Raw genomic sequence first — 15,716 nt, forward strand, 5'->3', positions numbered from 1 at the left:
CACAGTTGTAAAGTGTATACAAACCAATAATGAAAGCTGTCCCTCTTCCATCCATGAGGGCTACCTGTGATGAAAACCACAACCTAACAAATTTTATTTCCCTTTTTCTTGCAAAATTCCCCAAGGCCTGTTTGAGAGGATATCTAATCCACTCTTCTCAACACCTCTTGCTCTTGAATTACCTAATGTAAAAGATGAATCAGTAATATGCAGACTAGAGTTCTTTTAAAACCTAGAGAGGAAAATGCAGTGCAATTCCCACAGGTTCCACAGCAGCAGCGGTTTGGCTGTGTGCTAAACAAAATCTTCTCTAAAGAAAGAAGCAGGGATGTGTAGAAACTAACTCATACAGCTAAAGAAAACAAACAAACAACCCAGCAAAACAAACAACAACAACAACAAACCAAACAGGAGTTCCCGAAACAAACCAACAAAGATCAGAAAAATCTTTTGAGCATATCTGAAGAGGAGATTTTGTGCTAAACAGCTACCTTCTCCCCTCAAGCACTAGCTAATCCTGCAGAAGAGAGGATCCTTCCCTTCTACATGTGTACTAGTTCTATCATGCCTGCAGCTGAAGATAGTCAGTTATCCTCCCCTTGGTCCCCACAGCTTCATCCTCTCCATTGTCCTGACAGGGCCATGGTTAAAGTCCACTACAGTCCCTTTCTGGATGACACCCTTGTATTTTTTGTTGTGGAAAGCAAGTATGAAAATGAAGCAAATGTGAATGGAGAATTCTCCTAGAGAATAATCATCCAGAATAAATCTCTGGAAGCTTCTGGGATAGAGTAACCAGGAACACTAAGAATCCATGAAAACATAGATATTTTTATAGCAGAATTGTAGGATCTTCCCCTTTCTGTATTCTTCTGGTCTATCAGGATAGCTGGATAGACCAGATTTTCCTAATTGAACATTAGGAAAATGTTCTTCACCAAGAGGGTTGTCAGGCACTGGGACAGGCTCTCCAGAGCAGTGGTCACAGCACCGAGCTGCTGGAGTTCAAGAAGTGTTAGGACAATGCTCTCAGACATAGGGTCAAATTTTGGGGTGGTCCTGTGTGGAGCCAGGAGTTGGATCCAATGATCCTTGGGGGTCCCTTTCAACTCAGGATATTCCATGATACTATGAATTTGATTGTATTAGATTTCAAGGAATATCAAGGCAAAAGGGTTAGTTTACTCAGGATTTGTCAGGTATGGGCCAATCTTCTCAAAGAGAAGTACTGAAAGAATTAGATTAACAAATAATAAATACTTCTAGTTAATAAATATTAAACATTTAGACATATGGTTTGATATTTTGGGGCTAGGAGTTGGACTCAATGATCCTTGGTGGTGTTTTTTTGTTTGTTTGTTTGCAACTGTATGTCTTCAGCTTCTTATTGTTTTACTTTTCCTAACGCCAACATAGGCTTTGTCAGTGCCTTACTCAGTTATGCAGTTAAACCACAATCAGGTGCTAATAAGGTGACATTCACCAGTGGAAAGTGAATATTTTTGTATAGAAGCACTTAAAGCAGCAAACGTTCACACTAGCAAGGATAGCTAACACAATACAGCATTTGGGTTCAGCCAAGCCCTCAGTTTCAAAGTGCTTGGAGGTCTGTGCCCAGTGAATCTATCACTTCTGACATATGAGTGACAGAAATAGAGTTTCTGCAGTTTAACGACTTACAGCTTGTCAGCTTCATCAAGGTAAATGGCCACCTTCACTCTTCTAACTGAAAGAAAACGTTGCCTGACACCACCAAGAAGCTTTGGACAGTAACTGAAGTTGATGGATCCCACTCTTTTGCGATAAATAAGAGTCAACTTTGTGGAAGAGCAGCATAACTTGGGGGGGGGGGGGGGGGGGCACAAAGGAGTCTATCCCAAGACTCCTTCCAAGTGCAAAGTGACTGTCTTCACAACATCCCAGTGTAAGTGGAGAATGTTTCACAGGTTTTATGGCAACCGAGGTCCAAAGAGACCAGTGGGGCAACCAGTCGGACTTGCTGCTTGCTGCTAAGCATCTCCCAGGCTCCCTGTCATCCATTCTAAATGTCCTGGTCATGCAAAAATTCATCCTCAGAAATTAAACTTATGGGCCACAGACCTGAAACAACTGAGGTCAAAATGAGACTACAGATCAAAGCATCTGCATCGGTAGATGGCATGGAGAACCTCCAAGAAACACAAAATCAAGAACTCCTTGCACAAATGTCTTCCTCATGAAAGAAATGACTCCTATCACTGGTAATGGCTGAAAGAATTTTTTTTTACGATAATCTTTGGACATGCTCTCCTAATAGTGATAAGCACATCCTGGAAATATATATATATATACATATACATATATATACACAGAGTATATATACAGGGTTTCTGTCTGGAAACGTGGGCCCAGCTGTTTAAACCTATTAAAGAGGTAAGTAGAAGATGATGACAATATTTGCTTTCCTGGGCTACAACAGAATTCTGGTCTGGTAGTTATGGATTAGTATTTCCCAGGCTAAGTCTCCTGTCCTACTCTTGGTATTGTCTTTCAAGGATAATGACAATATTGCCAAGAGTGATAATATTTTCCTTAAGGAGATATTTGCTCTATGAAAATATTAAAGAACATCCAAATTCGTTTCACCCATGTTCTCCTCTTGTCCTCCATGGCTGTTAGAGTACTACTGTTTTAGCAACTGTGCTAATATAGCATGACACAGCTACAGAGAAAGCTTCCAAAAGCAACATTTGCCATTACAAAGGTGTCAGCATGTGTACTTTATATACTCATTTTTATTACTGTTAAAGTAGTTACCCTGAAAAATTGTCCATCACTCCTGCTTAATAATTTATCCATCCAGTTGATCATCATCAGAACTGACACCCAACATCAGGCAGATTATTGCCATCAGAATATTAAAAAATAAAACACTTGCTCACTGAGATGCTATATTGAAGAATTGTTTCTTGACTGGTTGCATACTGATCCAAAAATAACTTTTGTTAATACACAATAAACCCGTTGGCAACTTCCCCATCTATTTTTAATTTTTTTCTGCTATACTAGGCAGAAGAAAATATTTTGATTTCCAATGTAAGATTTTAAAATACCCACTTTAGTGACTCTCCATGTATAGCTAATGCTCTGTTTTATTGTGCCTGTAAATGACTCGTCCTTCTCCCTAGTCTCTCCTTGACAGAAGTAGAAAACAAAAGCTGTTGGATTCACTGGCAGAATTTAAGAGCAGCTCCTCATCTTCTTTTGCCTTCACAGGTACATTTTATCGTCCTTTCCTACCAGCATATGGCTGAAAGTCTATATCCTAAAAGTCCAACCCTCACATCTGTTTTTGATGAGCAATAATTCTGGATCAAAACAATTTGTGGAAAAAGATTTGGGGAATTTCTCCGTATATAATAAAGATTCACAGAGATCAACAAGGAAGTAGAAAGAGAAAAAATTACAGGATTCAAACAAGATAGAAAGTATACCTGAGGAAGTCAGAGTACAGCAGGGGTCTCTCTAAAACTAAATGAATTTCATACAACTTCCATGAGATATAAGAAACAAAAAAGGAAAAGGAAAAGGAAAAGGAAAAGGAAAAGGAAAAGGAAAAGGAAAAGGAAAAGGAAAAGGAAAAGGAAAAGGAAAAGGAAAAGGAAAAGGAAAAGGAAAAGGAAAAGGAAAAGGAAAAGGAAAAGGAAAAGGAAAAGGAAAAGGAAAAGGAAAAGGAAAAGGAAAGAGGAAAGGGAAAAGGGAAAAGGGAAAGGGAAAGGGAAAGGGAAAAGGGAAAGGGAAAAGGAAAGGGAAAGGGAAAGGGAAAGGGAAAGGGAAAGGGAAAGGGAAAGGGAAAGGGAAAGGAAAAGGAAAAGGAAAAGGAAAAGGAAAAGGAAAAGGAAAAGGAAAAGGAAAAGGAAAAGGAAAAGGAAAAGGAAAAGGAAAAGGAAAAGGAAAAGGAAAAGGAAAAGGAAAAGGAAAAGGAAAAGGAAAAGGAAAAGGAAAAGGAAAAGGAAAAGGAAAAGGCAGCTGAGATTGGTTCAATGCTGACATTTATGTTTTCTTTTAAATTTGTTTATTTTAAACCAATTAAATTTCATTTAATTTAAAGAGCAAGCATTACATGCATTGCAAAAACATGAGTTTATGGATGTTTGTGATGGTGAACAGGATTTGGAGGCTGGTGCCTGCCTTCAAGCCATGCATGTTTGAACATCAGACCATGTAGCCTCTGGTTTTCTCCTCACTTTCACCAAGTGATCTTAAACAGATGAGAATTGGAACCACTTGTATTTGCTCTTCTGAGTTACTTCCATGCAGTGGAGAATATGTCCTGTTCAAGGTCTTCCCTCCCAGTACTGCATAGGATAGTTCAGCAAGACGATGCCATTAATGCTTCTCCAAATCACACATTTAATCATTCCACACAGCACCTGGGAGATCAGATATGCTCACAAAAGATTCAGTGACACTTCCAGAAATGAAGATATTCAAAGGAGAAAGAAGTCATATGCTTTAAATTATGTGATTTTGACATTATTAGACAAGCAGAACACATTATTACTAATCTCTGACTTTCGAGAGAAGGAAGAACAAGGTCAGACCTTGACTGTCAGGCACAGGTAAAGTACTTTCTCTGTCCCTGCATGACTGATTTATCAAGCAGGGACCATTCCTTAAGCCCTGACCTGAGGTTACATTGTCTGAACAGGACATGGGAAACTGTTGGACACAACACAGAAAATTGCTTTGTGCGATGAGAGCAATGTGCAAAGCTGACAAAAGCCCCAGATAGTACCGCAAGGGATGGTAGGGTTGCTGTGCCACTCACCTTTCCTTTACCATCCTAGGGAAAGTTTGTGAGAAATGGCCAAGTTTCACAGGTAATTGAAGGGGAGTACTGGGGACCTGTTGGAGAGCAGGACCTTGAAAGGCCATAGCAGCTGGGGAACCTATCAGTAATACCAAACAAATGTGCAATATCAGTAGGTAACAGTGTCAAAAATACCAGGTTTGGCTATGGGTATAACAAACCTGTGCCACTGTGAAAAAAAAAAAAAAAGAAAAAAAAAAAGGAAAAAAGTAATTATAGGTGGGTTGTTGATTTGGGAGAAAACTATCAGAGAAAAGGTAGTACAAGGGCACTGAGAGGCATTGTTAAACATGTGTCGCTGAATTTAAACTGTCTAAAAATCTTCAAAAACTTGTTTTCAAAAACTGCCACTTTAGAAAATTATAAAATTCTTTATTTCAATGTCTTATGTTCAGCCCACATTTATAATTCTGTATGTCAGTAAATCCCAGCATCTGAATGTTTCTTCCATCCCAGAAGAAGCATGTCTTTCTTAAATGTACTTTACATTCATTATTCCACAGTTTTTTGCAATTTTAAATCATCAGGTTGCTAGATATTAAACAGTTGGAATAAACTTCACTAATGAAGTACCTTTGGGCAAGTTTGAAACAAGAAAGCAATTTAAAAAAAAAAGAAGATTCTGATTTAAAAGTGCAGTATGTTAGGAGCTGACTGTATGCAATTACTTTGGGTGGAAGCCTGTAAGCTGTCTAAAGGGACTCTGCTGCCATTAAGAAAGCTAGTTCAGCTGTATTTTCCTGCTTGCTGACATACACACAGCCCATAGAGCAGTCACTGCCTGGTACTTCCTTTGGGAACAAGCTATAATTTTGTAGTCCTACACATTTAAGCTTTGAATGCCGATGCATCATAAAAATAAAAAGCAAACAAAGAGAAAAAGCCTGCAAACACATTGAAGGAATTTAAAAAGAAAAGGCCATTAAGCTCCCAGTGCCTGATTGTCCCTTGCAGAGCATTTTGTAGGTTTGTTTCCTTGTTAACGGCAAAGATCCACTCCATTGAACCCTTCAGACCAGCCCTACAACACACGTTCTGCTGTCAATGACAGGCTCCCTCAATTGTTTTCCTCCTCCCAAACCCAGTTCCTTCCCTTTTCACTCTCCCAGTCTGCACATGTCCACACCCTTCCACCCACAGACACCTTCTGGTTACCCTCACCTTGAAGACGGATGATGTCCATCACCTCCAGCTTCCCTCCCTCTTTCTTTGCCTAATTTTGCCTGAAAAAAAAAAAAAAGGCATTGGAGCAGTAACTGTACATTTCAGTACTCACATCACATTGTTGCTGAACTCTTCCAACAAATTTTCTTTGGATGTAATCAACATCCCATCAACATTCCATTACTTCTCCCCAAACAATCACTAAAATGCCTTGACAACAGTCAGAAAGAAAATTCACTGACATCTATAATTTGGGGGTTTCTTTTGCTTTTGCCTGTTTTTGTTTGTTTGTTTGTTTGTTTGCTTTCTGTGTGGTTGTGATTTTCTTTCTTTTTAAATTTTCTTTTCTCTTTTTTTTTTTCTATATATATAAGAAACATTTTGGAGCCTGAAGGTTACCTTGTCTTGCTCGTTAATATATATATGTTGCCTCTCAGTGCCCATAATCTGTATGTCCTGAGGGATGAATTTTGGGGGGAAAGGCACAAATGGGTTGTTAATTGTTTCCTGAGGTTCCTCTGTGTTACAATAGAACAATTTCACTAACCTTCCACTATTTAGAGGTTAAAAAGTGAAATTTTTAAAGGATCTTGGTGCAGGTCCCTCTGATCTTTCCCTTTAAAATCTTCAATCTTGTTCTCTCAAGAAAAATCCCTCAGCTTTGAGTCTTCGATGTAACTGAAAGTGATTACAAGCCAAACATGGGATTTTCCTTTTGAGAGGTGATGCAGTAGAGTTATGATAATCTGCTGACATTTATGTCGGACTTTTTTTAAGAGCTCTTTTTTTTTTTGTAATACTTTTTGCACAGACATTTCACATCCAGTACCCAAACATGTGAATAAAGTCAGATGGTGCAAGTTAAAGGTGGTTTGGTCTTTGTGTCCTAAAGAGGGGGAAGACATGGTGACAGGGCAATTCCTGGACAAGGCCAAAGGGAAAGACGTGCAGACTACGCATAGGGCCACAGCTACAAAGCTCATTTATAACTCAGGCAAGGTCTATAGGCATAAGTAAATGATAGTCTCCAAATAAAAAGTCTCCAAAAACCTTAAAATATTTAAGGAGGAAATCATGGGAAAGTCCTAGCTATTTGTATACCATTTTTATAAAATGTATCCTGTATATATATTTACAAAAACTAAAGCAAAAAATAAATTAACAAAAAAAAAAAAGCCTATTTTTTTATCAAAATGGAGAGGGAAAAGATCTCTTTTTCTTAGTGCTGCAGAGCAAGTAATCGGTTTCTTGTCATCTTCCACTGCCAAAAAATTTGCCCTACAGAATCACTTCAGAATGTCATCTTTTATTAAGAAACAACATTTACAGAAGTGCAGCAAACATCTATTTTTTCTGGCTCTTCTCCACCTGATTTTTATCAAAAGTTTTCTCTCTATGCAGCAGGATTTATTTAATGCAACTACCACAGCTATCTTCTATTCAGTACGCTTCACATAATTAGAGCATTGCTGCTCAAAAACTGTCAGGCGTACAGCAATGGCCAGAGCACCTGAGATGCCAAGCATGAAATTGTACAAGGCACTAAAGATACCTCCAACATAGGACCCATCAGAAGTGATCAAAGATGAGTTGCAATCCATTATTGGTGCACCCATAAAGGGCCAGGTAGGTCTCTCAGATCAAAGCAACTGCATAGTGAAATGCATTTCCCCAAACTGTTTCATATGCATCTCACTTCTAAGCTTCTTTTACACTTACTTTCTTGAGGTATGTGGCAAGTGTATGATAATAGCATGTTTATTTATTGTGTAGCCAGTGCTCAGTGGAGTGAGATGTGTGCTCAGTTGTGTGACAAACTGTGAGGTCAGATGGAAATTTTCTGTTATTAAAAAAATGTATTTCTGTTATTAAAAAATCTGTATTTTTAATGCTGCCTGAAACAATAATATATTAACTGTCTTTCACCGGTATCCTCAGCATCCTCACCTGCTGCATCAACTGTTATTTTTTTGTGAGACCCACAATTTTGTATCAGTAATATTCTAGATTATGTGCAGAATATTGATGACAGTGTAAGAAAATTACACTTCCCAACTCAAGCTATCTGTTTGCCATAGATATAATTAGCCTTGCACAGATTAAAAACATTAGGCCCAATGCATCACTGAATCTGTACGTAGATTCTGTGCTGGTCTTTACATAAGAGCTGGTCCCACGCTGCATGTCCTTCCTTTTCCATGGCCTATGTATTCCTGATAGCACTGCAGAGGAAAAAGCAACTTCACCAGCTGATAAAACTCTTCATTTTCTGAATTTTATTAAGTACTCCCACACAGAGCTACCTTATAGGAAGGTCCCAAAAATAACACAAAGATCTACAAATGGATTGTTTAGTTTTCTGTCTGCCTTAATCTCTGGAATGGCTAAGACTGCACTTTATTAACAGATATTAATTCCTGGGGAAATAATAATATCGTTATCCCCAGGTTCCTCAACAGCTGTCATATATTCCTGAGGGAAGAAGGCATGAATCCTGCCAAGTCCTAACAGAGGTGGATTTTGATTTTCTTTTTTTTTTTATTCCTGCCATGTTTATGTTATGTTATTTATAATAGTAATAATAAATACCAAGGCAATTAAATGGATTTTATTTCTTCATCCTCCAAAACACTACTCACTTTTTGGTGTATATTCTGCATACATGCTTACAGGAACTTCTCCCCTGTGGCAGCCACCTACCCACCAGCCATGATGGGATCTGAGCTCTCCAAATTGCATTCAAATTACTGATGGAAGCCAAGACTCAGAGGCTACATCTCTGCTAGCCTGTTCTCTGGCCCTGAGGCCAAGCAGCCAGTCACACAGTAAGTCTGTAGGAGAGTGGGCGCTTCAGTGCTCTTTCTCCTAATTGAGGTTTGCCCCATATCTCCTTGCCTAGTATCTCCCTGACTTGCAGTCACAAAAGACTAATGATATCAGAGATCTTTAAATAAAGGGCTTAGATCTAAATTTGGTACCTCACTATATGGTTTTAAATATAACCCCCCAAAAAGTCTGTACCCAGATTTGCTTGTCTGTATTACTGGAAAACAGTATTTTTGCAGCCTTTTTCAGGCAGATGAGCATTTTCTTTGCCTCTTCTCTATGATGGTTGGATGCTGGTCAGCTCTGATTTGAAGGTGCTGGGACAAGTACTAGCACCAGAGCTAACCAAATCAAGAGCAAAGTTCTGCTTAATGCTGCCAGCTGCTGGATCAGAATGTGTTAGCATTGGAAAGACCTTGCAGACACACTGTGCTTCACTTTTTGTGATTGTTCTGGAAGACATAATTGAGAGCCAAACTGTAGTCTTCATTTGGGAAATTACAGTGTTTACTGCTTTGATGTCTACAGCTGAAAACTGTTTGGCCATGCCTTCACAAAGGCAGGTGAAATGATCTGCTTTAAGCCACCCAGTTTGCCAGTGACAGAGCCAGGAGAGCTAAAAGCTAGCACACAACCAACATAACTTCCTTTTTTCTCACTTAAATGAAGTATTTCCCTATCTTATAAGTAAACCCATTTATTCCTATGGCTAATCTTTCCCATTGAGTAATAATAGTCGATTAGGCATTCAAGCTTTGTCCCTTAACATCACTGACTAATGGGCAAATTAGCAGTCTCTCTATGAGTGGAAATGTAATGCCGCTATTCCCTCAGTCCATTGGAGCAAAGAATATTTATTACCCACCTTGCTTTTGTTTCCTTTGCAGCTCATGCACTTTGCACCTTTCAAGAGTCCCTGGATGCCACTGATAAAAGAACAGCTACAACCTCTGTGCTGGCTTAAGGCATGCAGTAGATCACTAGTATATGAAACAGCAAGGACAACAAAACAAGCTGGATAATTTTCCTGTACTAAAAATAAACAGTGAATAACTGTTTACATTTAAATAAGCATATTCAGCATGTTCACATATTATATTGCAATTACTTAATAGCTTGAACTTTGTTAAACGGTGCATTTTATAGCACACATTCAATCTCTCTTATATTGCACGGATGATGCTGACAGCAGCAAGTAATCTATCTGGGCTGTGCTTCAGGTACTCACGTAAATCTTGATCTCTCTCTTCCTCACACACTATTCAATTAATATCTCCCTAACTTTAATTGACATTCCTCTTTTTCCAAGGGTTCCCAAACTTTGTTTTCCCAAAGATGCTTTGCCATTCAATTCAGTTCCTCCTACAATTTTGCACACTTCTATCTTCCTCTTCTGGCTGCAAATATTCCTTCCCTAAATTTTCTTTTCCCCCAGGTCCCAAACAAAGAGAAATTTCCAGCCATCTCAGTTATCCTGTACTTGTAAGTGGGCAGAAACAGATATTTGGGCAGTGGTGTAGAGCTCTGGTTGCTATTGCTGATGGGTGAAGAGAGAAATGCACAAACCACACTTCAGAAGATGCTGCTATTAACTAGGACAAAAACTACCAATAAGTTCCTATCTTTACAAGGTGGGTGAAGAATGCATTTCTTACTGAGAAAGAAAAAAAAAAAAAAAGACCTTGGACAAACTCACATAAACAAGCCCTGCTGCATTAACTAGAATTAAATTGGCATCTTTCGCTGCTTGGTTGCCTACCTTGCCTCAGGCTCTGTGAAGTTACAGCTCCATCCAGACAACATATGTTAACTTTCTTGCTTCTGCCATAGCAGAACCTACATATCCAGGGTAGCTCTGAAAAGATAGCTGAATAGTTCCTTGATTATGGACATTTCCCCTCTTTAAATATATATATATATATATATTTGTTAACAGTAAGGAACAAAAGCACTGTAGTAAATTTATGCTTCAGGGAGGGAGAAAAGTTACCCTAGAGATTACTTTAATCCATTTTTTTCCTATGGCTGAGTGTCAGAGACAGTTGCACAAAATAATAAACCATCCTTGAATTTTGTGCATGCATGAAACCCCTAAAGCTCAAGGCATAATTTTTCCTGATTAGAGCACTTACTCTGACATTCCTTATGACTGCAATAAGTATTTTAATTTTAAGAACATCTACTCTTAACTCCTCTTCAGTCTTTAAAAAGGCAGTGATTCACTGTTTAAAGCTATGCTTCCTAAAAGAGCATGTTGCTGGATCTTACGAAAGACATTTTTATCATTGGGTAGAAAATCATTTGGAAAATTATGTTTCTTGCTGTTGGAAAAGCTTCCAAATGCCTTTCCTACTCAAGGAAGGAACTTTAAAGTTAAATCAAAATGGTTTTAAATAAGTTCTGATTCATAAAGTTTCTCTGATGTTAAATCCTACTCTTAATTGGGCTGCTGGCATAGCTGTGCAGCGATAGAGCCCTCCAGATCGATGTGAATGGGGCTAAGTATGCGAGTGCATGCTATAAAATCACCACTGGTAAAGATAGATTGCAGCTTCAGCTTTGCTGGAGTGTATCTACCCGGCCTTGTGTTTATATAATTGGCTATTGTCATTCTACAAGATTTGATCTCACTAATGCTGTAAAGCGATCAGGAACCTCTCAAAGTGTAATTGGTGCAATAGAATGCACAGCGTAGAGCCAGCCAGTGAACAACTAAAATGTCAATACAACATGGCCAGCTATGAATGGCATTCGTGCACTCTTGAGCTGGGGGTTTATTCTTTCTTGCAGTTAATTCCTCATCTATAGTATTCTATTTGTAGATATTTTAGGTAAGGCTGAAATATATTAAATCCTCTCCAAACGCTGAACTTTCAGTAGCACTTTGATTACATATACACAACAAAGGGCAATCTAAAAAAAAGTATTCTATCACAAGTCCTCTTTAATACCCCTTGTGCAACAATTCAAGATGATAATATAAATACACACTGCAAAAAACTATGAATATGTTTATTTCAATGGCACCTCATGCCTCAAACACAGAAAGAGTTAAACCTGCTGGGCTAGGTATTGTAGAAACTATCAAAGCCAACAGACCTTTGAAATATAAGAGTTTTTAGGCCTTTTAAGTATAAAATACTTTTATTAGAAGCTATTTATTTTAATAATTTTTTTTTTAATTTTTAAACAGGCTTCCAAAGTGCACATATAACTAGGTTTATAGAGATCAGAAGGGAAGAAAAGAAAGACAGGATGAGTAGTTTTAGAACAATTTCTAACAGATCATGTTCCAATTAGGCTTGGATCCTCACCTTTACCTGAATAAAACTAATACAAGTTTGAGCAAGATAGATCTACATACATCATGCTTGCACCAAATAAAACTTCACAGAACTTCTCCTTTGGGGAATATAAAACACAATATTCTAGGCTTTCCAGTTTTTCACCTTTCTAAGCCAATTTATGTTAACAAGCACAGTGCAAATATCCTTATATCTTTCCATGTTCCTCAGTAACCCAATAACCTTTTTCCCTTCCTGATGAAAGCGTTTCAGTACTGCATGAATTTATTCAAATTTGCCACCAGCAAATCTACACATCTTGCCAAACATACAGGAAATTGCACAAATTGCTCTCATTTGCTCTACTTCCACAAATTGAGGACCTCTGTGTCCCCTCCCAGCTTCTGGTGCACTCCCAGCTTCCCTGATGGCAGGGCAGCACAAGGAGCTGAAAAGTCCTTGGCTGTGTACAAACACTGCTCTGCAACAACTAAAACATCTGTACGTTATCACCACAGTTTTTATCACACATCCAAAGCACAACATTGTGTGAGCCTCTACAAAGAAAATTAACTCTGTTCCAGATAAAACCGTGAGAAAATCACAGTCCATTTGTTCTGCCTGAAAGATGTCTTGGTAATGAATTATTTTGTTGTTATAGACCTTGAGTGGATTCATACTTGTAGACAACATTCCACGTTCACTTTTATATCATCCCATCACTGCTGGGATACTCAGCAGCTTGGCATTTTCTTTCAGCTCTCACCGTGCTTACTCTGACACTGTATTCCTGCCTACACCATGGTCATTCCCTGCGCTGTGTCCCAATATGCTGCAATTTTTCAAATGGACATCCACGTGCCAAGTGCCAGAAAGACCTTAAATGAGATGTGCGTAATTACTCAGAAGACAGTTACCTCCTCAGAGAGGTACAGTGCTTGGCAAAGAAGTGGGAAAACTGCCAGTCCATTCCACCTTTAAGAAAATTTCAACTCACAGCTCCTACATCTAGAGAAGCAGCTCCCTGAGACTGCAGAACATCTTGGTGACCATATAAACCACGTGTTGATCTAGCTGTTCAGAGGTTGCAGCGCTTGGCAGTACCACTGCATAATTCTTTCCCTAGTCTTTTGTGCTAGCTAGTCAAAGTTGACAAGCTGTGAAATTTTCCGTAGTATGTCTTTGGTTACACAAACAGCCAAGCTTTTAGTGCACTCAGTAGGGAGGTCACGTAGGCTTTGGCCAGCCTTTCACTATGCGGTTACAAAAGCCACTGTCTTCACTCAGTTCCAGTTCTATCGCCTCAAAATAAAATTGCAGGAGGCACCTCCCTGTGTTGGAATAGTTTTGCTCAACATTATCTGTGCTGTTTGAACAGACAGGCTATGAATTTCAGATTGCAGCAATGTATTTGGGAATAATAAAGATTTCCCTTTGTTTATTTTCTTTAATGAATTATTCCAAAATACAATTTCCACTCATTTAAAAGAGTAATTAGAAATGCAGTTACCAAGAACCTTTTCCAGAAGCAAAAAAAAAAAAAAAAAAAAAAAGTATATAGCTTTATTGGATTTATATCAAACTCTGATTGAGTCTATGACTTTCATTCATTTAGACACCTCAGAAGTCAAACACAACATTAGGAACATGCTCTTTAAGCCTGTTTCCCCCCACGTTCTGAAGTTTATTTGCTAATCATATTCAGGATTCAAAGTCTCCTTTCAGAAGCTTTCCTCAAATGTCATCCTCCAAGTATCTATTCACTACAGCAAAAGAACATTCCAGGAAAAAATAAGAGGGCACACAGCATTTTTTTCTTGCTTTGGGAAATGTTCAGCTATATAGCCTGAAATTCATAATACTTTTAGAATGATAAAATATATATTTTTGTAGACATATTTAAATTTCCCAAGCTCCAAGCTTCATTTTCTGTGAATTCTGCACCATGGCAGTCTACGTAAGTAGAGAATACAAAAATGTATAAAAATGCAGAATAACAAGGAGTAGTTTGGCTTTCAGATTATCAGAATGAATGGAGGGACTTAGAGTTTATTTATTTTGAGAAAAATAAAAGGAGACAAATGCAAAAAGAAAAAGAAAGAAAGAAAGAAAGAAAGAAAGAAAGAAAGAAAGAAAGAAAGAAAGAAAGAAAGAAAAAGAAAGGAAGAAAGGAAGAAAGGAAGAAAGGAAAGAAAGAAAGGAAAGGAAGAAAGGAAAGAAAGGAAAGAAAGGAAAGAAAGGAAGAAAGAAAGGAAGAAAGAAAGGAAGAAAGGAAGGAAGGAAGGAAGGAAGGAAGGAAGGAAGGAAGGAAGGAAGGAAGGAAGGAAGGAAGGAAGGAAGGAAGGAAGGAAGAAAAGAAAGAAAGAAAGAAAGAAAGAAAGAAAGAAAGAAAGAAAGAAAGAAAGAAAGAAAGAAAGAAAGAAAGAAAAGAAAAGAAAAAAGATGCAGAAATCAAAGTTGTATAGTAAAACCAGTATCCAGGGCAACACCTCCAGCTTCTTACTCTGAAGCAGCACATTCTCCTGTAGGTGTTTTCCCCAGGTGTACCCACGTAGAGTTCTTACTTTCCCCTTCTAAACAGGGATTATTGTCTGTTTTGATGTCAGTGTCATCAGCTTGACATATGTGCACAGTAAGTCAGATATTTGCTGGAAGCATCACACAATGTGTACAGATAATATGTATGCACACTTTACAAAACACCACTGGTTTTGCCCAGCGGAGTGTGAATTTAGCAGTGAGGTGACAAAAACCTTATCCTACAATTTTCATAAAGACTCCACAATCTGAAAACATCAGCCAGGTTTTGCTCTAGTTTTGCTTCCTTGCTTCTTCCAATCTGTCTAGTAAGAGAAGGAACCTCATTAGCAATCAATCAGTTTCTCTTGGAGTCCAATGCCTTGTACTTAGAGTGTTTTGGAAGGCTTCAAATTACAGATGGCTTCATTTAAGAATGCATTTGATGCTCTACAGAGATGAAAGGAATTCATCACGGTATAATTAGGTTGATAGCTCTTTGGTCATCAAGTGGCTACCACTTCCCTCATGATGGTGGTTTAGAGAATGATACTGAAATATATAATAGTTGACTCTAATGATTGATCCAAGACTTTTCATCATTGCTTAGAATAAATTGTGTGCAGGCCATGATCTTTTACTTGTTACTAACAATTTCTGACCTCATCATCATCACAGACAGCTTTCAGTCAAAAAGGCTGTGGACTCATAAGCAGCATGCAGTCTTTCAGCCTTCTCCCTTCCTCCACATGAGCTGACCCAATAAGCAGTTTAGAACTTGGGATAGGTGTGATGTGCAATGGGACAATGTCTGGATTAAGTAGCCTTGCTCAGGAACGGTGCAGAGTCAATAGCTGATCTTTTGGGGTGATAAGGTGTAGGTCAATGCCCATCTCTTACAGCCCTGTCATCAGGCTGCGAGTTGGGCCCTGGTCCATTCCTCAGCACATCAGGAATAATATTAATAGTGCAGTATTACTGCATTTCCAGAGCAGGGATATCCTCATGTTCCATTTGGAAAGCTGGATGAATAACCTTTAATTTCATTGGTTAATCCACAAAAGCGAGAGGAG

At 38.4% G+C, this 15,716-nt stretch overlaps 1 long non-coding RNA gene across 3 annotated transcripts in view; it reads right to left on the reverse strand.

The window, feature by feature from the left end:
* Positions 1–15,716, reverse strand: part of LOC310897139 — a 95,058-nt gene that overhangs the window by 20,128 nt on the left and 59,214 nt on the right. For all 3 annotated transcript variants that reach the window (XR_014582094.1, XR_014582095.1, XR_014582096.1), the window contains one exon: positions 6,014–6,075. This is a non-coding gene — a long non-coding RNA (uncharacterized lncRNA). The remainder of the gene's footprint in view (positions 1–6,013; positions 6,076–15,716) is intronic.

The sequence above is a fragment of the Anser anser genome (assembly GCF_964211835.1).
Source record: "Anser anser genome assembly, chromosome: 3".
Lineage (NCBI taxonomy): Eukaryota > Metazoa > Chordata > Aves > Anseriformes > Anatidae > Anser > Anser anser.